The sequence below is a fragment of the Chelonia mydas genome, chromosome 7, assembly GCF_015237465.2.
Source record: "Chelonia mydas isolate rCheMyd1 chromosome 7, rCheMyd1.pri.v2, whole genome shotgun sequence".
NCBI classification, from domain to species: Eukaryota; Metazoa; Chordata; order Testudines; family Cheloniidae; genus Chelonia; species Chelonia mydas.
Window position 1 is genome coordinate 99579564 of NC_057853.1, and position 25147 is coordinate 99604710.

The 25147-nt window shown below is 40.8% G+C and overlaps 1 long non-coding RNA gene across 1 annotated transcript in view; it reads right to left on the bottom strand.

Moving 5' to 3' along the window:
• LOC122466704 overlaps window positions 1-24160 on the bottom strand; it is a 59134-nt gene extending 34974 nt beyond the window's left edge. The window contains exon 1 of the long non-coding RNA XR_006292433.1: window positions 24078-24160. This is a non-coding gene — a long non-coding RNA (uncharacterized LOC122466704). The remainder of the gene's footprint in view (window positions 1-24077) is intronic.
• Window positions 24161-25147: the final 987 nt, after the last annotated feature.

A 25147-nucleotide genomic window follows, 5' to 3' on the forward strand; every position in this document is an offset into this window, starting at 1 on the left:
GAGGGCAGCCCCCCCGCCCCCAACACATTTGAGAGAGAGAGAAAAACAAATAGGGTTGAATTAAGAGGAAGACAGAAATATACAAGGTGGAGAAAGTAAGAGAGAAAGAGAGAGACAGTGATATACTGAGGGTTTATAGGGAAGAAGGAAGACGGTCAGGATTAGGGTTGGAGAAAGAAGTGAAAAAGGCTGCAGTCCATACGGTCTCAGTGGAGAGATTTAACCGGGAAAGTGTTAGGGAGAGATTGCTGTGTGGGGTCTGACCATGCTGAGGTTATAGACATCCTCCTCTCCCACCCCAATTATGGGATAGCCACCATCTTGGTCAACACACGAGGTTTTAAGCTGGGCTCTCCAGAGCTAGAAGCATGATTCTCTGCAGCTTGAACTGAAAAGTCAGGGTCTGTAGCTGTGGGCTCTAATGGACTCGCATCCTTTTTGGTTCAAGCACAGATGACACGTTAAAGCACACTGGCCAGTAGATTCCAGACAGATCAGGAGAAAACGGTGACAAGCAAGAGAGTGGAGGATCACAGGAGGAGGCACTTCTACAATCCTAAGAATCTCTGAGATCTGGAGGGTTCCCCTTGACCTGAGTAAGGCACAGTTCATACAGATGTTCATACAGATGGGCTAGCTCCCAGCCCCGCCCCTTCCCCCCGAGGGAGAGCGCGCCGAGGGGAGTGTGTGGTGTCACCACTGCAGCCTCCCCAGGCCCAGGAAGGAGGGCGGCGTGATGGCCCCATCTTGCCATCTTGACAAACTGGAGAACTGGTTTGAAAGCGACAAGATGAAATTCAATAAAGACAATGCAACGTACTACACTTAGGAAGGAAAAAAAATCAAATGCACAACTACAAAATGGAGAATAACTGGCTAGTCGTAGTATTTCTGGAAAGGATCTGGGCCTTACAGTGGATCACAAATTGAATGAATCAATGTGATATGATTGTGAAAAAGGCCAATATCATTCTGGGGTTATTAACAGGAGTGTCGTATGTAAGACACAGGAGGTAATTGTTCCACTTTTCTCAGAGCTAGTGAGGTCCATTTGGAGCATTGTGCCCAATTCTGGGTGCCACATCTTTCCTAAAATGTGGACAAACTGAAGAGAGTCCAGAGGAAAGTAAAACAAATATAAAAGGTTTAGAAAACCTGACCAATGAGGAAAGATTTTAAAAAAAAAAACTAACTGGACATGTTTAGTCTTGAGAAAAAGAACCTGAGGGGTAACATGGTAAGAGCCTTCAAATATGTTAAGGGCTGTTACAAAGAGGACTGTGAGCCATCCCGTTGAAGATAGGACAAGAAGTAATGGACTTAATCTGCAGAATGGAAATTTAGGTTAGATATTAGGAAAAACTAACTATAAGGAAAAAGAAAAGGAGTACTTGTGGCACCTTAGAGACTAACAAATTTATTTGAGCTGCAGCTACAGCTGTAGTTCACGAAAACTTATGCTCAAATAAATTTGTTAGTCTCTAAGGTGCCACAAGTACTCCTTTTCTTTTTGCGAATACAGACTAACACGGCTGCTACTCTGAAATCTAACTATAAGGGTAGTTAAGTTGTGGAATAGGTTTCCAGCAGGCTGTGGAATCCCCATCATTTGAGGTTCTAAAGGACAGGTTGGACAAACATCTGCCAGGGATGGTCTAGGTTTACTTGGTCCTGCCTGAGCGCCAAGGGCTGGATTCGATGACTTCTGGAGGTCCCTTCCAGCCCTGCATTTCTATATTCTAACACATGATGGGGATGTGAAGGTTGGAGGGAGAAAGTGGAGGGGAGTGTGTGATTTCATTTTACTATAATCCAAAGTAATGGGGTGAAATTAAGGCTGAATTATTGGCAAATGCTTCCTAACACTGAGATCTATTAACTTTTGGGAATAATGTCCTAAGGGAAACAGTAGAAACCACTTGGGACATACACTGGACAAAACAATAGAAAACATACAGTAGAAAACAATTCTACAGTGATTGGAGCTAGGGACTAGATAACCCAGTACTTCTGGATTTTCCCATTTTTATCTTTTTGATTCTCCAACTATCCACATTTGAGGGTATGCAGTAGCTTTCACAACTGCAGAGCTCCTGTTGGCCACATGCCGTAGAAGCTACCAGACTCTGTATTTGGCTATAGCTGCATATATTTGCCAACATCATTTTAAAAGTATTTCAGATTCAAGTATGTAAGATTTACCTGCAAAAATACAACACAAATGTATTTACTCCATTTGGATCTGCAAGAACATTGTACCATGTGTCTATTCTGCACAGCTAAGTAATCTTTCATTTAGATAATTAATTCAAAATTAAATATTAAATATTAATAAATATACTGCAGGTACTATACAACATACACTAATTTAATTAAAAATAGATTACAGTGTATTTTGCAAATGGAACATTTTTGTAAGGAAATATAATGGACTTGCTATGTTTCTGTTTTATCCTAAAAGTGTGAAAGCTTCTTGTACATTTAGCCCTTACTGTGTCTCATGAAATTTTAAAAATAGCTATTTTAATTGTCAAGCATTTGACTGCTAGAAAAATTTGACACAAGTTTCAATTTTGCAATATGCATTTTTAATGAAGACTTCTGCAGCCTGCTTTATCTGTAATCCAGTTTTATTTTAAAAATTCAGAATATACAATGCTTCAATATTTGCATGAAGAACCTCCTTAATTGGAGCACTTCAAAAAAATACACAGTTTAAATACATATATGGTACTCACAACCTTATCTAGAACTACTAATGGATTATTTATTATTTCTGTTACAACAGTGCCCTGTTGGGTCCCAGTCACAGCCAGGGCTCTGTTGCGCTAGGCACAAAGTAATCATAGAACCAATAGCTGCTATTACCATATAGAGACCCATGACTTCAATGGGGATCCACCCATATAAATCCAGTGCTGGATCAGGGACAATAAGCATCACAGCAGAAGTGGCTTTTGAGAAATAATCTGAGAAAAGGGCTAAGAGCTTTAGACATGGTCTTTCCCTTGCAAAGGGCAGTGTGAATGAAAGTGCAGTATCATTTGTGGGAGGAGCAGGCACGCCGGCTCTTCTACAAATGGATGCTATTTCAATATTACATTTAGGAATGACAAAAATGAGGCTTTAACTCTAAATGGAGGCTTTCATACTAAACTCTTTCTACACCACACTTTAAAAAGACACTCTCATTTTCTGGTTTCAGAGTAGCAGCCGTGTTAGTCTGTATCTGCAAAAAGAAAAGGAGGACTTTGTGTCACCTTAGAGACTAACAAATTTATTTGAGCTACAGCTCACTTCATTAGATATCAAAGTACAAAACATTCAGTTGTTACTTTGTTTCAGCCTCAGGAGCTAATTCCCCATTGAAAAAATATGGACATTTACCCCAGAAATAGCTACTTTCATATGTATTGAATATAAACTCTGCAGGAGTGCAAGCAGTGGTATAAATTGCATATCAGCTGGTCAGAAAACAGATGTAAGTGGGTATAAGTGATAAAGTAGCATAACAGTGACTTGACATTCATGTGCACACAAAACAAGTATAATTTACCTATTGAAAGGAGTGGAATTAGTGTTGTAAACAGCAAAAGCAAATAACAGAAAGGATGTAAGAGAAGGTAAGAAAGCCTATTTTATATTACAACCTCCACTCATTTGTTTTTCCCTGCTTAGATATAGATATAGATATAGCTATAAAACCGTCCTGGCAAGGATGATCAGACTGAAAAGTGACATGCCATCACTGGTCTGGATTCTGGCACTGGTGTAAAAGTAAAGTTATGATATTAGAAATGTTCTTTTTTCCTTTCTTCTTTCTTATGGCTTTCTTTGTTTTTGTATTCCAAAGGTCATACATTTTACACTGTTATGCACAGAGATTTTGGAATTGTTAGTTCCCCTACTTTCCAGAGGGAGTTCATCCATTAGATCTCCACATGTTAGAACAAATCTAAAAAACCATTAATCAGTCCAAGTCCACTACTATCTCTGCTCACCCTTTGTGGCAAAGCAAAAAAAAAAAATGCTTTTTATTCTTTCTTATCATAAGAAAATGAGAGCGCTAGTTTTTTCTGTGCTCTTTTTTCCCCTATTAATAAAACTGAATAAAGTTTAACAATGGGGAGGAGGGAACATGTCTGTGTATAGACAGCTTTGCCCACTTTTTGAGAGGAAGCGTCTGTACATCAGTGCAACACCAGGGGAACTGCAATTGATTCACTAACAAGTTAAATGGATTTTATGTACCTATTCAATGTGTGAAATACCCTGGCAACTCATGAAGACATGTCTCCTTCTGGGATATAGTCCCATCCTAAAGAAATACACTTACACCCGTAAAAACATTTTACAGGGTTTTAAGTGGAAATGTGTATGGCTGCAAGATAAGATAACAGGAGGTTTGTTTTACCACTGGCATGAGCACGGAATCTTTTGCCCTTTTTACCAGGCCTTTTTCTCTGCCTTACCTGCTCCACTTTCTCTCAGCCCTCATTTCTTTTTTCACCTCCATCATCCCGCCTTTCCTCCTCCCTTCTCTCCTAGTCTGCTCTCATGAACTCTACCTCTTCCTAAAATCTTGCTTTTTCGTACTGCCTCCTTCCTTTTCTTTTGTTCTGCACTCACTTGTGTCCTTTCCTTTTCCTCCTCTTCCTCAATGATGATGATCTCTGTCCTAACTCTCAACTTGACATATACTTGTGCTCTCCTCTTACCCTATTACACACTCTTCCACACTTAAATACTTTGTTCCCCATCTCATTATTCTGTCTTCCAAGCTTTGATGCTCTCCTCACTACTACTGACAACTTCTGCCACACTGTGCTGCTACCTCAAAAGAACGCTGTCATGTGCCTTACATAGATACACCAGAACATCAGGGCAAGTAAGATACCCCTTTACTCTCCAGCATGGCCTCTCTAGCCTATATACAAGAGACACAGCAGGCCAGGCTTTGGGGGCTGCTGCTCAGCCTTGAGCAGCTGGATGAGGAGAATGTAGCAAGTGGTGGGGAAACGAGCAGAGTCTTGTCACCACCCTAACACTCTGGCCTGCGTGGAGAGGGAAGTAATAAATTACCGGTTTGGGCCAGTACCAGATTACTTATCTCTTGCAGTAAAAGAGTTTTTTCTGGGCTGGTCCTAGCTAAAGCTGTGCAAATAACTTATTTTTCGGTTCTTTGACAGTTCTGAAAATTCTAAAAAAAAAAAAAAAAAAAAAGAAATTGGTTCAACCAGAAACAAAATATTTGGGGGAATTTTCAGCAAATCCAAAAAGTCAGAAAAAATTGTTTCAGATCAAACAAAATGTTCCATTTGGAGTATTTGGAATAAAAGCAAAAGAAATGAAGGATTAAATTCACAGAAACCATAATGTGATGGTGATGCCTCCTTTATGGCCAATAGCCCAGTAAGATCTTTTTTGCTTTTAAGTTTCAGCCAAAACAATTTGTCAAAATTGATATGAATTCGTAAAATTTTTTGGTCAACCTGAATTTGCATTTTACAGCCAAAAAAAAAAAAGTTTTATCCAGAAAATTTCGCTCAGGCCTAGTCCTGAGGAAGTGCAACTTCACACTGCCTTTTAGAGGGTAAAATCTTGGCCTCATTGAGGCCAGTGGCAAAATGCCCAATCTTGCGTTGGTGTTTAACAATAAAACAGTAAAAGCAAGATATTTGATTAGATTTTTGTGCTTTCTTTGTAACTATTTTTAAGACACTCCTTTTTGGGTTGTAGGAGGTTTGCAAAACAGTTAGTTTTTCCTGCCTTTCTCTGAGTTTAATTGGGCATGCATACAGTACATTCACGGGCATGCATTTAACCACAGCAGTTGATGGTTTTTGTTGGGGTTTTTTTGCAGCATCTGGACGTTCAGGCATGATTGCAAAATGTGTTTTGTAGAACAAAGGCCACCCGCAGGTTAGGCCCTGCAGGAATGGGATGTGGGTGACAGAATGCAAGCCTGTGCAAGGGGCCAGCTTAAAGCAATGGAATAGACAAGGGCCTCTTGTGGGACTACCCCAGCAAAGCAGATGGGTCAGATTTGGTGGATGGGTTTAATGGGGGGTTCTTATCCCCTTTATGTAAAATAATAATTAAAGTCAGGGGTGGGGTTTGGGTATGGTTTAAGACAATAATTCTGCAGGAATGAATTGGGGGTAGAGTGGCCAGGCCATTCAATCAGTTGCCTCTGGAGAACTTGTGGGTTTTTCCCCCGAGGCTTGGCCCCCCGAGAAGGCTCCAGGGAATATACATTACTTCATATCCTCTCTGGGATTGATAATGGCATAGCAGATGCCTTATCTCATTTTCAGATCCACAGACTTCTAAAGCTGGCACCAGGAGCCAGCCAGCTCCCAAGCAGATCTCTAGCGCTATGGAACCTTGGTGTAGGATGGTCTTGGTGTCAGTGTGGTCTGGAGATCAGTTGCTCCGCACACGTGGCAGAGCTATAACTGAAGTTTTAATGATGTCATAAAATTTCAGGCTCAGGAAGGCCGGTCAACAATATGGCCCATTACAGAGGAACAGGTACTGCGATACCTGCTGTTGTTGGCAACCCGTCAACTGGCATCTCCACAGTCTCGAACCCCCTTTCTGCCATTACATTCATCAGTAGGCTAAATGGTGATCCAGATCCTTGTAGTGGTTTTTTAGTTTGAAGGATTTTGGCGGAGTGGTCAAGTACCAGTGGCCCCAGGGAGGATTCCCATCGTCTCATTACAGTTTACATGCTCAGGGATCTCACACAGATTCTTGGTGCCATGTGTCATAGTAGACAGGAGGTGGCCTTGTTCAGGGCAGCTTTCTTGATAGCATAATTTGGTGCTTTCATGATCAGAGAGCTAGTCCATTAGGGACTCAGGGAGAAGGGCTTTGGAACTGCGTGATATACAATGACATGAGCATTCAGTGATATTACACTTGCAAAGGTCAAAGACGGATCAAGTCGGCCGGGGTGAATTTGTTATCCTCTGGGAGGGTGGGGACCCTGGGCTCTGCCCCGTTTAGGCTTTGAAGACCTACATGGCAATAGAGCAAAAGGGGAAAGGCCTCCTTTTTACGCATGGTGATGGGAGTCCCCTCATAACATATCAATTTGTTACCACGTTGAGATGGGGACTGCCAAGGTTGGGGCTGCCAGCCCATGAATATGGTTCCCACTCATTCAGAACTGGGGCAGCAATGGCAGCAGCAATGCTAGGTATGGGAGCAGAGGCAATTCAAGCAATCGAGTGTCGGCATTCGGGCGCACAATGAAAGGATGTAAGACTTCAGGTGGTAAGTCAGTATTAATTTGTTGTAATCTCATTACAGATGTTGGATGACTGGCCATGCAGATGGTGGTGTGGATCTGCGGGCACAGTATTGTCTTTTGGGTGCATAGGATGCATTCAAGTTGCCCGAGGGTCCGCAGCTGGGCTTCGGTGGTGAAGCAGTACTCAGTCGGCATGCAAAGAGAGGCATGTTATGGGATCCACTGATACCATTGCTGTATGCTGTGTGGGCCCATCAGTGGCCACAAGATATAATTGCAGTACACCTTAGGGAAAAAATTATTTGGGAATGCTTAAAGGGGTGGAACGAATGTTCAGAGCAAGGAGGAACTTGAGGCTGATCCTTGAAATTTTTCCAGGAATTAACATTGTATGGTCAGACCTGCTTCAGCACAGGGTCTAGTGGGAAGCCATGAGCCCCTTCCCCCAGGGTAGAAAAGGCAAGGAGGTGAACAGGGAGGTGACCAAATTCCTTGGGACCCTAGGAGGGGCAGTAATTTCACATCCTGGCACAGTATATGGGGCACCAGTTGTTTCGAGAAGATGGGGTTCACCTGTCAGACTTAGGTGCTGTCATGTTTTTGACTGATATAAAAGAGGGCATTATGAGATGTCTGGGAACCCAACTGGGTTTGGGGAGGAGGTAGCCAAGCTAATGGCTGGCACCTCCTTGTGGTGGATGTCCAGTGCAAGTACTCCATAGGAAAGGCATACAGAGACTGGATAAATGGCTTGGAAAATTATTTAAAAAGAGGTGTTCAGTAAAGGAGTGAACAGGGGGCGGTCGGGGACTCCTGTGATTGGTACGGCAGGGAGCCAACCCCCATTATTATAGCCCACCTTAACCCTCCTACAAAGGGTTGCAGGGAGAATGGTAAGGTCCCTGCAATGGATTTGCTGGAGGGACCTGGATGGAAAAAGAGGGGGATCTGATAGAAGCCCCCAGCTAATTATGGAATAGACATGGGGTTACCTGAACTGTACACTTGTATCTGCTGATTAGTCCCAGACAGCTAATAATAAAGCCTGATTAAACCCAGATCAAATGTCTCCTGTCCTCCTTTCGGTATCGCCAGACAGTGAGAACATGTTGTCCACATTGGGGCACAATTTGGATTCTGCTTTGATGTGCTGTTTTCTGGCTCCTCTACACACAGGGATCCCTAAAGATATAACCAAAATGGCCAGCCTCAAACAGGTTTATACAAGGGATATTTGTGAGGCCCCTGAAAAGACTGGGAATTTCAAAGATGGATTCTGAGGGGTTTTTATGAGTATGTAAGGCATGAACTAGTGAGGTAGATAGAAAGGAGCATAAACTCTGCCAATTAAATGTAAAAATGTAACAAGAAAAGCCAAAAAGGAGTTTGAAGAACAGCTAGCCAAAAACTCAAAAAGGTAATAACAAATGTTTTTTAAATACATCAGAAGCAGGAAGCCTGCTAAACAACCAATGGGGTCCCTGGACGATTGAGATACAAAAGGAGTACTTAAAGACGATAAAGTCATCGCAGAGAAACTAAATGAATTATTTGCTTCAGTCTTCATGGCTGAGGATGTTAGGGAGATTCCCAAACCTGAGCCGTCTTTTGTAGGTGACAAATCTGAGGAATTGTCACAGATTAAAGTATCACAAGAGGAGGTTTTGGAATTAATTGAGAAACTTAACAGTAACAAGTCACTGGGACCAGATGGCATTCACCCAAGTGTTCTGAAAGAACTCAACTGTGAAATTGCGGAACTATTAACTATGGTTTGTAACCTGTCCTTTAAATCAGCTACTGTACCCAATGACTGAAAGATGGCTAATGTAACGCCAATATTTAAGAACGGCTCTAGAGGTGATCCTGGCAATTACAGACTGGTAAGTCTAACGTCAGTACCAGGCAAATTAGTTGAAACAATAGTAAAGAATAAAATTGTCAGACACATAGAATAACATAAATTGTTGTGCAAAAGTCAACATGGTTTCTGTAAAGGGAAATCATGTCTTACTATTCTATCAGAGTTATTTGAAGGGGTCAACAAACATATGGACAAGGGGGATCCAGTGGACATAGTGTACTTAGATTTCCAGAAAGCCTTTGACAAGGCTCTTACGTAAATTAAGTTGTCGTGGGTTAAGAGGGAAGATCCTTTCATGGATTGAGAACTGATTAAAAGACAGGGAACAAAGGGTAGGAATAAATGGTAAATTTTCAGAATGGAGAGCGGTAACTAGTGGTGTTCCCCAAGGGTCAGTCCGAGGACCAATCCTATTCAACTTATTCGTATATGATCTGGAGAAAGGGCTAAACAGTGAGATGGCAAAGTTTGCAGACAATACTAAACTACTCAAGATAGTTAAGACCAAAGCAGACTGTGAAGAACTTCAAAAAGATCTCACAAAACTAAGTGATTGGGCAACAAAATGGCAAATGAAATTTAATGTGGATAAATATAAAGTAATCCACATTGGAAAAAATAACCCCAACTATACATACAGTATGATGGGGGATAATTTAGCTACAAGTAGGCAGAAAAAAGATCTTGGAGTCATTGTGGATAGTTCTCTGAAGACGTCCACGCAGTGTGCAGCGGCAGTCAAAAAAGAAAACGGGATGTTAGGAATCATTAAAAAAGGGATAGAGAATAAGACGGAGAATAACTTATTGCCCTTATATAAATTCATGGCTCACCCACATAGAATCATAGAATATCAGGGTTGGAAGGGACCTCAGGAGGTCATCTAGTCCAACCCCCTGCTCAAAGCAGGACCAATCCCCAATCAAATCATCCCAGCCAGGGCTTTGTCAAGCCTGACCTTAAAAACTTCCAAGGAAGGAGACTCTACCACCTCCCTAGGTAATGCATTCCAGTGTTTCACCACCCTCCTAGTGAACAAGTTTTTCCTAATATCCAACCTAAACCTCCCCCACTGCAACTTGAGACCATTACTTGAATACTGCGTACAGATGTGGTCCCCTCATCTCAAAAAAGATATACTGGCATTAGCAAATGTTCAGAAAAGGGCAATTAAAATGATTAGGGGTTTGGAACGGGTCCCATATGAGGAGAGATTAAAGAGGCTAGGACTTTTCAGCTTGGAAAAGAGGAGACTAAGGGGGGATATGATAGAGGTATATAAAATCATGAGTGGTGTGGAGAAAGTGAATAAGGAAAAGTTATTTACTTGTTCCCATAATATAAGAACTAGGGGCCACCAAATGAAATTAATGGGTAGCAGGTTTAAAACAAATAAAAGGAAGTTCTTCTTCACTCAGCAGCAGTCAACCTGTGGAACTCCTTGTTTGAGGAGGTTGTGAAGGCTAGGACTATAACAGGGTTTAAAAGAGAACTGGATAAATTCATGGAGGTTAAGTCCATTAATGGCTATTAGCCAGGATAGGTAAGAAATGGTGTCCCTAGCCTCTGTTTGTCAGAGGGTGGAGATGGATGGCAGGAGAGAGATCACTAGATCATTACCCATTAAGTTCACTCCCTCTGGGGCACCTGGCATTGGCCACTGTCGATAGACAGGATATTGGGCTGGATGGACCTTTGGTCTGACCCAGTATGGCCATTCTTATGTTCTTATGAACATAAAGTTAATTCACAAAATTTACAGTGAGCTTTATAGGCAATAGGTTTACTGTTGCACTTGCACTGACTGTGATTAATACTGTATTCCATCTTCCAACTCTCGCATCTTACTGTAGCAAGTGATGCTTCATTACATTGTCCACAACAAAACAGAGGAACAACAGATACAAGAGAAAGGAAGCTCTCTCTGCTCTTTTAATCCCCTCTTCTCAGCATCATAACATCCCCCATAGATGGAAGAAAAAGATCTATTTCCTGACCTCTGTAAGGTCTGTCAGTTTATACTGTCCCATTGAAAGAGTACTTTTGCTATTGAATGCCAGCTATGTTTAGGCTTTTTATGGTGCGACACGGCCCCATAACCAGTATCCCAATAGTAAGTCAAGATGTCTAAATATTCAAAATAGTAACAATACTTGCCCATCATCACAGCCATCATTGTGAAGGGAGCCTTACATACCAACAAGTATCTGTAAACACTCTCACCTTGAAATCAGCCGCCAGCATTGCCTGTGCTTGATTTTTACCCATGCATTTTGTTTAAACCCTGGTCACATGCCAGTACCCATCTGTGTAAATCTGCAATTTTTCTAGCTGAATTGCACATCCACATCCCCAGCTGAACAATAGAAAGATCATGTAAATAATAGAACCTGACAGCATAAGTAATTTTTTTTCATGTATCAGACCCCATGGTTGACTGCTGAACTGTGAGATCTGCCGTTTTTAGGCCAGGCTATGCTCTCCCCTCTGAAGATTTAAGACTTTTCATATCATACAACTCAGTCAACACATGTTCACGTCTAGGCTATGACCCTTTCCCAGTATAAGCTATATCTTTATGTTACCATTGAAGAATTCTGGTAACATATGTAACTGGGAACAAACTAACTGACCATCACAAACATCCTTTGTTTTTTTTGTTTGTTTGTTTGCTTTTAATTATTCAGATGTCACTAAACACTAAAGAAAGAATTAAGGAAAACTAACGCAGTAGAGAACTTTTAATACTTTGTTTTCCTCAAATGTTGAGAAAAATCTCATTAAGTCAGGAAATCTGTCTTCCAAATAAATACTAGAGATTAAAAATAGAGAGTACAATTATGTTGAGGACCAAGAGACTCTGTGCTTTTAAAAAAATTCACAGGTGTATAACACAATGGACTGTGTAATTGGTTCTTTTGAAGTTTCTAATCACTTTTTGTAAGATCAAGTGAAACTGACAAGCGAGGCTGTCGGAACACTGACTCTATACAATGGTGGCACATGGGACTCGAACCGGTTTATGTGGTAACTGTTAATTGTTTGGGGGCTTCTTTTAAAACACAAAACATATCTGAAGAGTTACTATTAAAAAAACTTGCAGAATGAATTATGTGGTCGGTATTTCAGATCTCATACAAATCATTTGCCTGTGAAAATGTTATCAAAATATGAGCTATCCCCTTCAAATATATTTTAAACAATGTTAATGTATTTTCACATGTCATCATTTGACAGCTCCACCATACTCGCTAGTCAGCCACCAGGGAAATTTACATGCATTTGAATTCACCCTGCCAAGCACAGTCATCCCAGACTGACAGCCCATTTAACTAGGTGATAAGTTAATCTGTACAACATTTGATAGATTTCTGTCTTTTACCTAAGCCATAGTTTGTGAAAATGATTCAGCTTCAAAATTTGCAAACCATTCATGTCTCAGTTTTCAGTCTCAGTGGGAGGTGTTATATTTCTTAATGTATAATTCTGTATACCCATCCAAACCAAGCATGTAAAGTTAATGCAACTACCCATCCCAACTTAAACATATTTAGATTAATATTTTATGTCCTTTTCATTTATTATATCACCTATTAAGCTAAACCTGTGATTAATTATGTAATTACAGATGATTATACCAAGATAGCCACTTGTCTTAATCCACTTCCTGCTCATAATTGCTCGCTCCTGCCCTCTTGTTAAAAATGAAGTATTTTCTTAAGTTCTCATTCAGCATCGCATGCTCGTCAGTTTGTATTAGATCATGTGTCAGGTTCACCACGTCACATGACCCAATGCAACATGATGTGGCCATCACATATCACAGCTTTTAAAATGCAAGCAGAAGACACTAGAGGGGCAAATATCACACATCGATCCTGGATTTTCAGATGTCTCTTGTGTTCAGAGGTACCAACATTACTACCAAGTAGCTCGACACATTTTAAGCTATAGTAGACCTTAGATCTACTGATTCCAACTGCTAGCATCCTGATTTAAAAAAAGACATAAATTGGTGGACTTGGGCATATCATTGCAATATCTGAAATATTAATTCTAAAGTCAATCCAAATGAGGGTCCCTGGTCTTCTGATGGGGTGTATATTTAACCACAACAAAATGGAGAGGGCATGTTGCAGTCTGGAAATGCCCAGGAGGAGGGTTATATTTACTCTCTTTTACACACTACATTACCAAAGCAGGGAGACTCAGCAGTCAGCAGGATATTATTTATTTATTCAAAACATCTTTCATTTCCTGAGATGCAGTATGTTATTTACAGGGCACATACTGTTGTTACATGAAGCAAACATCAACAGGCAGAATAAATCAAGATACTGCAGCCATAGTGGTATATCCTGATAACGATAATTTTAAAACACTTGCTAAAATGTAAAGAGATATCTTAGGGCTTTGCTAAGAATTTAGCCAGAGACAACACTCCAAAAGGATAGCCAAGGCAACAGAAATACTACTATAGTAGATGTGCTTGGTGAATGATATTTTAGCTATAAAGATCCTATACCAATGTCACTGAAGATGGAAAGAAACAAGAAGATATAGAAACAGAAAAGATTAATGTGTGCTGAGCCATTTGTTCAGACACTATTTCAAACAAAAGTAACACATTTGCTGCATTTGGAGTGGATCATTTTCTCTTCAAGGCAGAGGCACAGTTTTAAAATATTAATTAAATAGAAATAAAGTATATGTAAACCCTGAAAGCAGATACCAAGAAACTAAATATCTTGAATCCAAAGATAGGCTAAAGTGGAAACACCCATGGGAAAGTTCCAGCATGGGGAATGTAGGTCACACATTTCAGAACATAAGAATGGCCATACTGGGTCAGACCAAAGGTCCAACTAGCCCAGGATCCTGTCTTCCAACAGTGACCAATGCCAGGTGCCCCAGAGGGAAAGAACAGAACAGGTATTCATCCAGTGATCCATTCGGCTAGGGACACCATCCCTGCCCATCTTGGCTAATGGCCATTGATGGATCTATCCTCCATGAATTTATCTAGGTTTTTTTTAATCCCTGTTATATAGTCTTGGCCTTCACAACATCCTCTGGCAAAGAGTTCCACAGGGTGACTGTGGGTTGTGTGAAGAAATGCTTCCTTTTGTTTGTTATAAACCTGCTGCCTATTAATTTCATTTGGTGAAATTTGGTGACCCCTAGTTCTTATGTTATGAGAAGGAGTAAATAACACTTCCTTGCTGTAGCTTACGAAAGCTTATGCTCAGATAAATTTGTTAGTCTCTAAGGTGCCACAAGTACTCCTTTTCTTTTTGCGGATACAGACTAACATGGCTGTTACTCTGAAACTTCCTTATTTACTTTCTCCACACCAGTCATGGTTTTATAGACTCTATCATATTCCCCCCCTTACTCATCTCTTTTCCAATCTGAAAAGTCCCAATTTTATTAATCTCTCCTCATATGGAAGCTGTTCCATACCCCTAATCATTTTTGTTGCCATTTTTGTCTCAAATTAATTGCCCATAGCACTTCCATTAGAATAAATGGGGTATACGTTTGAGATACTTCGGAACTTAACTCTACAAAGAGTATAAACATATAAATCTCAGGAGTGCACATCAACCTTCACCTGTCCTGTGCAAGCCTCCCCAATATTGTTATGATCCCTTCCCAATGTTCTCGAGAGATAAAAAAAGGTCGATGTGATAAAATACCTCTGGAAACTATTTAGTCATTTGCTAGAGTTAACAGATGCACAAATGTATCTTAAGACAAATGCATTGTGGACTCGGAACTGTCATCACACCAGTCCAAATCACATTTTCATCTGCTCATGTAGTGTACACCTGTGGCTTGTTGACAATGCAGAAATTAAACATTCTGAGGCAATTGAATACCCTGTGAATTCTTGCAGTAGATCAGCACAAAGGTATTTAGCACAGGTGTTGCTGTAATTGTGATATATTATAAAAATTCACCCTGTTCTGTGGTACTCAAGGTCACACCTCTACTTGGGTGGTACGTAAGGTTGGCAGGAACAGGTCTGGAGAGTTTTAAACCCATTCATAAAAAGGTTTGTAATTTGCCAGCACAACCAAAGCTTTCAAGGCTTGGGTTTATTTTTTGAACAGTATTTTTAGAAGGGGATGGCGAAAGAAGGAAATCTAAATGACCCTTCTCCCTCCTACCTCTTTAAATAGGAGCCAGAATAGACAAAAGACAAGTACACCTCTACCCCGATATAATGCAGTCCTCGGGAGCCAAAAAATCTTACCGCGTTATAGGTGAAACCGCGTTACATCAAACTTGCTTTGGCCTCGAGCATTTCCGTTATTAATAGACACTTCCCGCCCCCTGACTGATCCCTCAGAACCCCCGATCCATCCAACCCCCCCTGCTCCTTGTCCCCTGACTATCCCCTCCAGAGACCCCCCCGCCCCTAACCACCCCTCCCAAGACCCACCCCCTATCTAAGCCCCCCTGCTCCTTGTCCCCTGACCGCCCCCTCCAGAGACCCCCCCCCCATCCCTAATCACCCCCAGGACCCTACCCCCTACCCAACCCCCCTGCTCTCTGTCCCCTGACTGCCCCGCCCCCTATCCACACACACACACACACACACCCCCGACAGGCCCCCTGGGACTCCCACGCCCTATCCAATGCTCCTGTTCCCTGTCCCCTGACCGTCCCACCCCAGAACCTCCGAACCATCCAACCTTCCCTGTCCCCTGACTGCCCCAGAGACCCTCTGCCCCTTATCCAACCCCTCGTCCCGGCCCAGCACCTTTAACACGCTGCTCAGAGCAGTGTGTCAGAGCCAGACACGCTGACGTGCTGATCCACCAGAGTGCGCAGCCCCGCCCCCCAGAGCGCTGCTTTACCACTTTATATCCGAATTCGTGTTATATTGGGTCGCGTTATATCGGGGTAGAGGTGAACAAGAAGGATCAGGTGAGTGCAGCGTTAATAGCCATAATGCTTTCAAATCAGGACAGCTTGTAGTTAAGGCACAGGTCTGAAACTCTACAGATCTCTGTTCAGTTCCAAGCTCTGCCACAGATTCTGTAACCTTGGGCAAATCACTTAATCTCTAATCATAGTCCTTCCTTTCTCCTCCTCTTTTGTGTGTCTTGTCTATTTAGACTGTAAGCCTCTTACATGTGTAGTACAATGGTGCCCCAATCTCAGCTGGGCCCTATAGGTGCTACTGTACTACAAATAGTAATTAATAATTCTTGTAAATGAATAATAAAATTAGCTATGATATTGGGGTGTCACATTAAACAGGAGAATTAATATGAAGAATGGAAGTTGTGTGATCAGTACTGAGCTTATAGCAGGAGGTAGCCTATAGTTAGGGAGCAGGAATAGAGGTCTAGAACAAAGAATCTGTGCCTGGAGCAGAGCATGGGATTCTTTTAGCAAAGACGAGCAGAGGCTGCAACACAGCTAAAATGGAGCAGGGTGGGGAGTGCTTTGTTAATTTTTGCATTGTTTTTCAGAGGTTAGAATTCACTAGTAAGTTTCATTAACATTTCTTTGTTCTGCGAAGACGCTTGGCACTGGATGTACATCCCATTAACAGCACAAATGCTGGCGGCAGCAGGCCTAGCAGCATTGAGCTTCTCACTCATTCACTTCACACAATAGATTCAGATGAAGACAAAGCAGAAACCCATTGGACTGGCCCTAATAGTTTGGGCTGTGACTTTCCTTTTATTCTTCAGTGTATATGAAAGAATGAGAAACTGAGATCACAACCCAAGAAGCCCCAGAACATTATTTTATTCTTCATGCAAGAATGTACTGCTACCAGCTATAGCTCTAGAAAGACAATCTAACACAAATCTCTCTGTAGCAAATACTTCTATAAAACTGAAGGACCACGTTTTCAGCTCCTTCATCCCAGATGATATGTGTTTACGCTCCAGACTACTCTGGAGATACGCAGGTTTTTGTGCACCCAACAATTCTGATTTGTGGACAGGGACCACCCCGCTCTATAACTAGTTTCTCTATGTTAAAAATGAGTATTTCCAATCAGTTGCTGCCCTGATACTAGAATGTCTCCCTCTTCTTTGAATATAAATAACTGCTGTTTGATACCACTTTTTTCTAACTATTGTTAAATGTTGACTTTTTAATGTTGCCCATTCTACTTGATTTGTTCACGCAAATGCCCCTTGCACCCTGGGCAAAACTTGGGCTTCCATTTTGGATGAAAAATGTAACCATCACCTTATATAATTGAGCCTTAACTTTTCTAACTTCTCGCTCAAAAAACAAAACAAAAACAACCAGCTAACCCTCAAAATAGTATTTCAAAATACTTACTCATTGGCTTGGAGCCTGCTGGGAAAGACTGAAAAGCAACCGCAACATGACCCCAACATGTTTATATCTAAGACTCTGTTTTTAGGATGTTCTTCAATCTTGAAGCTCAAGTTTAGAGAGCGAGAGAGAAAAAAAGAGCCTTCTTTTCCCTAGAAAACAAAACTCTATAAATCAAGTCACTTTCTTCTGAAAGCCAGAGAATATGTGCAACATGCTAAACATATGGATAACAAGGAAGTGGTTTCTCCTGAATGGTAACTAAGCACAAGCACTCCTTGTCCCCTTTCCCATATGGTGCTTTAGCTGCTCAGACAGTGCAGGTAGCAGAAGGAAGCACTAAGAATGCAGCCTGACTTTAAAGCACATGAAGCTTGGGAGGATCTGACTGTGTCTCATCTGTACTGTTTGCAAACTGTAGAATACCAGCAGCAGCGGCATCTGTAATCCAGAAAATCAGTTGGCAGAGTTTTAATTTTTAAAGTAGTTTTGAACATTTTTTTCCCAGCACCACATGGTGATTTTTGTCCTTCTGAGAGCCAAAGGCAAATACAGACATGCTGAACATACATAGTCAAAGGGAGTGGTTTCCTAGCAACAATAATGATATGAAAGGAGCTGAAGCTTCCTTTCCAATCCCTTATGCGATATTAAAGCAATCTGCAATATACAGGAACTGAAGAAGTAGTATCTAAGAAATCTGGCTGTGCAGCTTTTCCGAAATAGAAAGGCAAAGCAGGTGTCAAATTTTGCTAGTACTACAATTGTCCAACACTTTTAAGTGCAGTATAAAATACAGAAGTAAGTGAAGCAACTCCTGTAGTCTGCTATTCATCCTCTTGCTGAATAATATACTCTGTCTCACTCACTCCCCCTAAGGGCCATATTCTGTCCTTGATTCAAATCTGAGGAGCTAAAGGCAACAAAATTCTCCCTAATGAGAGAAGAGATATCACCTTTGCCATTTCTTACAGCTTGTTCTCAAACTACCACAACAATCTGTTTTATCTGGATTAAACTGCAGGCAGTTCTCTTTCATCCAATATATCTGGAATGCTCAACAACTGTACCAGCTGGATTCTCCAATGAAAAGAAAACATGGACTGGAGTACCATCTACATAGAAAACACACCGAACATGCCATCTCAATAGCATCCTTCACAGCATTACACACATCCAACAGGAGGGTATCGGAATGACAACCTTTGTTATGTCAAACAAAACAGACATTGTAGCAAAAGAGCAGCTCCATCTAAGGCCTGGCCCTGCAGCCATGTCAGTACACTTTGTGGTCAATGCTCTCAAAGGTGGCTGGTAGATCAAAGAGAATCAGGCGAGCACCTGAATTTTTTTCTATTGGCAGCAGTTCATCAGTCAGGAAAACAGGACAGGGTCCTTACAGGCAGTCCTAAAACCAGATTGGCAAGGATCAAGGAAATATGAGGACTTTTGCAGACTTGTTTTGAAACCACCTTCTCTATAACCCTCCACCCCCACCAAAAAACAACCAGGAAATTAGACACCAGGTGATAATTAATGAGATTATCAATGTCAAGAGATGTATAAAAATGCTTATTCAAGAAAAGCCAGTACCCTGACCACCCCAAGAAAGGCAAAGAATTCTCTTCAGTAATGGAACCCTTGTCTCCAACTAGGAGCAGTATGAGTCCAAGGTGCCTCTGGTAGCCCAAAGTTTCCATGCACATTGTGAATTTAATTACAGAGAACACCCAGCATTTATCCTTTCCAGAAACACCTTTGTTGGTGGAAGCCTCTCAGCTCTGGAATTTGCTGCCTAGTTTCATCTAGCAAAGCCCAAGTTTGTTTGTTTATAGGATACAGTGCAGGATATCTGTTCATTCTGGCTTTTTAACCGAAAGGGGACTTATCTTTGACAAATGGGAATTTGGGTCAGGAACTGGTTTTAAAAAAAGAATAAATAAAAGCTAATAGTTAACCAAGTCATGCTGATGCTTTTGACAGATGAGCCCTAAAGTGCTCTCTATGAATGTAGCAGAGAGTAAGGGATTATAAAAAATATTGGAGGGATGAGACTTGACCAACTACATTCCACACTTGGCGAAGTAGGTGCTTATTGTGTGTGCCAACTACACTATATATCACCAGGACAGAACAGGCCAGGCCAGCTGGTCCCAGGACAGAGGAAACCAAAAGAAAAATATTGCTAAACCAGATTAAAATCTTCAGAAAGATTCAGAATTATTCTGGAGGATTTTTTTTTAAAAACTGCAAAATACAGTGGTATTCATCTTTATATATATTTTTTTTACATATAAATGTTTTAAGTACACGGCAATAACTGTGTGAGCTCAGATACCACTCTGCATTAACCGTTGGTAGCTGCTGACTTTTGAATGGCAACCACTGTATTTAGTTTGAATTGAGATGAAACCATACAGTATGGGTACAGTATGTTGCCCAGATCCAAATAAATATAACCTTAATGTATCCAGCTTTTGAAGTTAACAAAATCAAAATGTATTCAAGAAATCTAAACATTTACTTTAATAAAACATTTACATTCATTACCAAGCAAATGTACTGCAAACAAGTCTGTATAAGCAAATGTAGTTTAACTCAAGAACTGTGCAGGCTAATGGCTATGCTGACCAGCTTCAAAGCTGTATTACGACTACTTATTTTTTATTATAAAATGCTTGCACAGAGGGAGAGACCTAATTGTCTGATGAAGATCCCAACCCCTGTGGGTATCACAGCATACTATACCTGTAAGAGTCAGGGCTCATTAGCCTAATCACAAAGAATAATACTGGGAGCAGGGCTGTGCAAAGCTACGGAATTTTTGCTTCCTAGGAGTGTCACAAAAACACCGGCAGGTTTTTTGTTTTGTTTTGTTTTTGTTTTTGGTAGAATTTCTGACCGGCAGCAAACAGCCTTCTCCCCACAATCTTCACTGCAGACACCAGCAACACCAGACTCTGCAGGGCCATGAATGTTCAACATCTCCTATTGTATCTGATTAATAATACCCATCCCTCTACCAAGCATGGAGCCATAGTGCTTGCTGAAGCAGTAGCAGATGAGGTTGGTCAGCAGATGGGTGGGTGGTAGGGCTAACAAGGGATCTTTTAATTTTGTATTAATCTTCCACATATAGGCATTGATGCACTGTGGATTTCTCAGCCCCTGTAATATGTACCACTGGTTTACCAGACTAGAAGCCTTTCTGTTTTATTGGCTTGGAATATAAATAAATATATTCAGTGTGTATTTCTCTCTTTCCCTATAATGGCACGTGGTATAAGATCTATATGTCATTTTAATTTTTTCTATTTTCCTTACATTATTCAGTAAGTTTTCAATATTCTCTAACAATTCTTCCTCCTCCTACCAGCCCTTTTTACTTTCTTCTACAAAGCAGCACTGGACAAAGGTGACAGCAACCTTTTTTAGTGAGAAATACTGTAAGACTTCTTTAATCAGGTCAGTTATATATTTGTGTGTAGGAAACATCAAAAATTGCATCTTGCATCCTTTCCAGCACAGAATCATAAATTAGAGAGAGAAAATACCCATTAGATCATCTCAACCACCACACTCTCAATGGAGGATTTGTTCTCTACAAACAGATTTTACAGTGCTTTGTCCAGTCTAGCTTTTTAATGGGACAAAAAGTTGGGGCTTAGTTTTAAATGGCACAAGCAATAGACTCCCTTGAGAGACTATTTCACATCTTAAAAGATTTCATTGTCTGAAAGTTGTTCTTGACGATCAACCAAAGTCTGTCCTTTCTTAATTTCATCCCATTACTCCTAGTTATAATTGTTCCCCCACTCCAGACACAAATAATTACTCTTTCCTTCAAATATTTGAAGACTTATCATTTCCTTTCCTTCTTCATTTAGTTAGATATCATTCTTATCTTTCCTCAGAAGACAGTCCCCAGCCTCCTCTTCCATAATCCTTTTTGTTTCCCTTCTCTGAACAACTTCCAATTTGTCAATATTCTTCTGCTGCCCAGAATATATTGATTTAGAGAGGGACTATTACCATACCTCCCAGCATTGTAATATGACACATCTGATATGCATCACACAACCATCTAAGTTTCTGGTACCCTTCTGCATTGCAAACTCATCGTATTGTTGTCACTATCACCAAACCTTCAGCATTACTGTTTTTCAGGTTCCTCTCTGAGAAATGGTATTTTGAATGATTTTTCACCAGATGGAATCACTTGCATTTTCCCCAGGTTAAAACTCCATTTGTTTCTTTTAATTGTTCTTCTAAGATCTCTAGGTTCTTTTGTATTTATTTACTGCCCTCATTAGTATTTAGAACCTCTCTCAATTTCATATCTTCTGTGAGTTTTGCTAATATGTTGTTTATAGAATCACAGGACAGGAAGTGACCTTGAGAGGTCATCTAGTCCAGTCCCCCGCACTCATGGCAGGACTAATTATCAAGACCATTCCGAACAGGTGTTTGTCCAATCTGCTTTTAAAAATCCCCAATGATGGAGATTCCACAACCTCCCTTACTTGCAATTTAAGCCCATTGCTTCTTGTCCTATCCTCAGAGGTTAAGAACAACAATTTTTCTTCCTCCCCCTTGTAGCAACCTTTTACATACTTGAAAACTGTTATGTCCCCTCTCAGTCTTCTCTTTTCCAGACTAAAGAAACTCAGTTTTTTCAATCTTCCCTCATAGGTCATGTTTTCTTGACCTTTAATCATTTTTGTTGCTCTTCTCTGGACTCTCTCCAATTTGTCCACATCATTCCTGAAATGTGGTGCCCAGAACTGGACACAATACTCCAGTTGAGGCCTAATCAGCACAGAGTAGAGCGGAAGAATTACTTCTTGTGTCTTGCTTACAACACTCCTGCTCATACATCCCAGAATAATGTTTGGTTTTTTTGCGACAGCAGTACACTGTTGACTCATATTTAGCTTGTGGTCCACAATGACCCCCAGATCCCTTTCAGCAGTAGTCCTTCCTAGGCAGTCATTTCCCATTTCATATGTGTGCAAATGATTGTTCTTTCCTAAATGGAGTGCTCTGCATTTGTCCTTATTGAATTTCATCCTATTTACTTCAGACCCTTTCTCCAGTTTGTCCCGATCATTTTGAATTTTAATCCCTCTTTGAATTTTAATCCTTTATTCCCTCTTCTAGTTCATTATTGTAGCTGTTTGATAAAATAGGACCCAACTAGTGCTGGGCGAATAACATTTTTTTTCAGTTTGCTGCCAATTCTGAAGTGTTGGGAAAAAAAATTTAGTTTGGGATGAACCAAAAACTTTTTTTTTTAAATGAGCAAACTGAAAAGCAAAAGAAGAAGATAATTTGGGGCTGAACATTTCATTTGACCCAAAATGAATCTTTTGGTTTTGGTTTTGAACATTTAACTTTTAATAGTTTTAAAACAAAAGAAAATTTCTAAACAAAACATTATTTTGAACTCAAAAATCAAAATGTTTCATTTTGAAAATGTCAAAAGAAAGCATTTCAATTTATTTTTTTTATTTTATATTTTTTTTATTTGGTTCAGTGTTCCCAAATTTATATTTTCCACTGAAAAAAGATTTGGATCAAAAGTTTCACCCAACTCTAGATTTAACCCCAGTTCTGATAGTACCCTACTAAAGGATTCCTCCAGATTAGATATGATCATTTTACCCTCTATATTTGAAGATTATACTCAAAATACACAATCTTCCTTTCTGTATTTCCTGCCATTTCCTGTTCAGCTTCTCAGTTACACTGGATTTATATTCAGAACCAAACACAAATCAAGGTCAGGATTTACTTCCTGAAAGTTTTTAGTGAATAACTCCATTTGATGTGAGTTTGCATTTAAATACAAAACACAGCTGTACTGGCAAATAATACAGGGAACATAGTATACTTGCAAGGTAATGCAAACTGCATGGTATACATTAAAAGCATGCATGTGCCTGAGGCCTATAACATTGTGTTCAGAGCAGCTTGAGAAGGGGCACGCAAAGGTAGCCTGCACTGGGCACCAAACTAGAGCCACAAATTATGGCATCTTGCCAGCATCCCCAAGAGGTCAACACAGCAGCTGGGGATAAGCAGAGAGTAGGGGATAACTCTAGCAATAGCATCTTTCCTCCAGCCTGCCCCTTACCCTGACATTAAAAAATACTACCTAGCTCTTACATTGTGCTTTTCATCAGTAGATCTCCTTAGCAACCACAGGTCCAGAAGTTGTGAAGGTACGTAACAACAACATTCAACCAGGACACATTAGAAATGCAAACAGCATATATACTCTTAAGATGGAAGTACTTTTTACTCCCAGCTTTTTGGAGTTCATGCTTCCCAGATTCATGGGGTAGCTATAGCAACATGTGACAAGGTTGTAATCACTGCCATAGTTGTAATCACTGCCATAAAAGTGACAGTTTTTCACATATAGCTTGCTTGCAAATTCAGCTACCCTTATCATTTACAAAATGTAGGCTTCGTTATCTGCCAGGAAGAACTGTGTGTGCAACCTCAGCAAAAATTAATGGGAAAAGAAGTATACTCACAATTTAAACCTTCCCAAAAATAGAGGAAAAAATAAACCAAAGCTGTCATCATTACTGAACAAACTCAGAAAGATCAATGCAAAATCATACATACAGTCTGTGACCCTGCTGAAGGCCTTAGGTTCCTATCGCACTCTGTTCCAGAGAGGAGCAGAAGAGAAGTCCTCCAAGTGGCCTAGAGTGGTTGCGGGGAAGCAGCTGATGAGGGAGGCTGCAGGGAGCAGCCAATCAGGGCCCAGCAGACTCACATAAAAGGAGATGCAGGGTCAGAGTCAGTCAGTTGCTGCCTGGTGTTCAGGGAGTTAGGACTCTCTTCCTGCCTGGCTGAAGAAGCAGCAGGATCATGGACAGATCAGTTGCTAGCAGGGACCAGGGAGCAAAAAGGAACGCCTGGCTGGCTGCTGGGACTGAGTAAGAACTGAGCCCAGGGAGGGCTGCAGGAAGACAATGTCTACAGAGAGGAAGCCTTTGGGGTATGTCCCATACCCGGGGTCAGGACTATGTAAAGACTGAGCCTGGGAAGGGCTACAGAGATACCATCAGAGGGGTACTGGGATAAGTCCCTGATGGACTGCTTATCTGTTTCACTTACAAAATGTATGTGTGTAGACTCGGCCAGAGGGCGGAGTCACTGAAAACCTACCTGAGAAACCCACCACAAACTGAGAGAGTGCAGGCACACGCACTCGACCAGAAGGTGCTCACAAGAGGTGCGTGCCACCCCATTCCACAGTCCCCTCCTTTACATATAAATGAAGGTTGCTAAGATATGTAGTTTTCTCTTGTTCAAATCTTGGTATACAAGATTATCATATTTTAGCAACCTCCACTTGTACTCAAATTAACAGCTACATTAGAATGAGATAGGCTACAAAGATCCAATTCATTTGGACATCAGACTGGGACTCAGGAGACCTCGATCCTATTGCTAACTCAGACACTGACTTGCTCGATGACTCAAACTAAGTTATTCCACATGTAACCCTTCTGCCAGGTGGAGTCAGCAGCACCAAAAGCCAGGTTCAATATCTAGGGGAAAATCTTAAAAATCTTAAAAATCTGGGGAAATGAGACACCATCCTGGATGCCTATAAGAAGCAATACTTCCCCATTCGCAAGCATTGAATCTATGTATAATAAAAGAACACTTTTATTAAAAAGAGA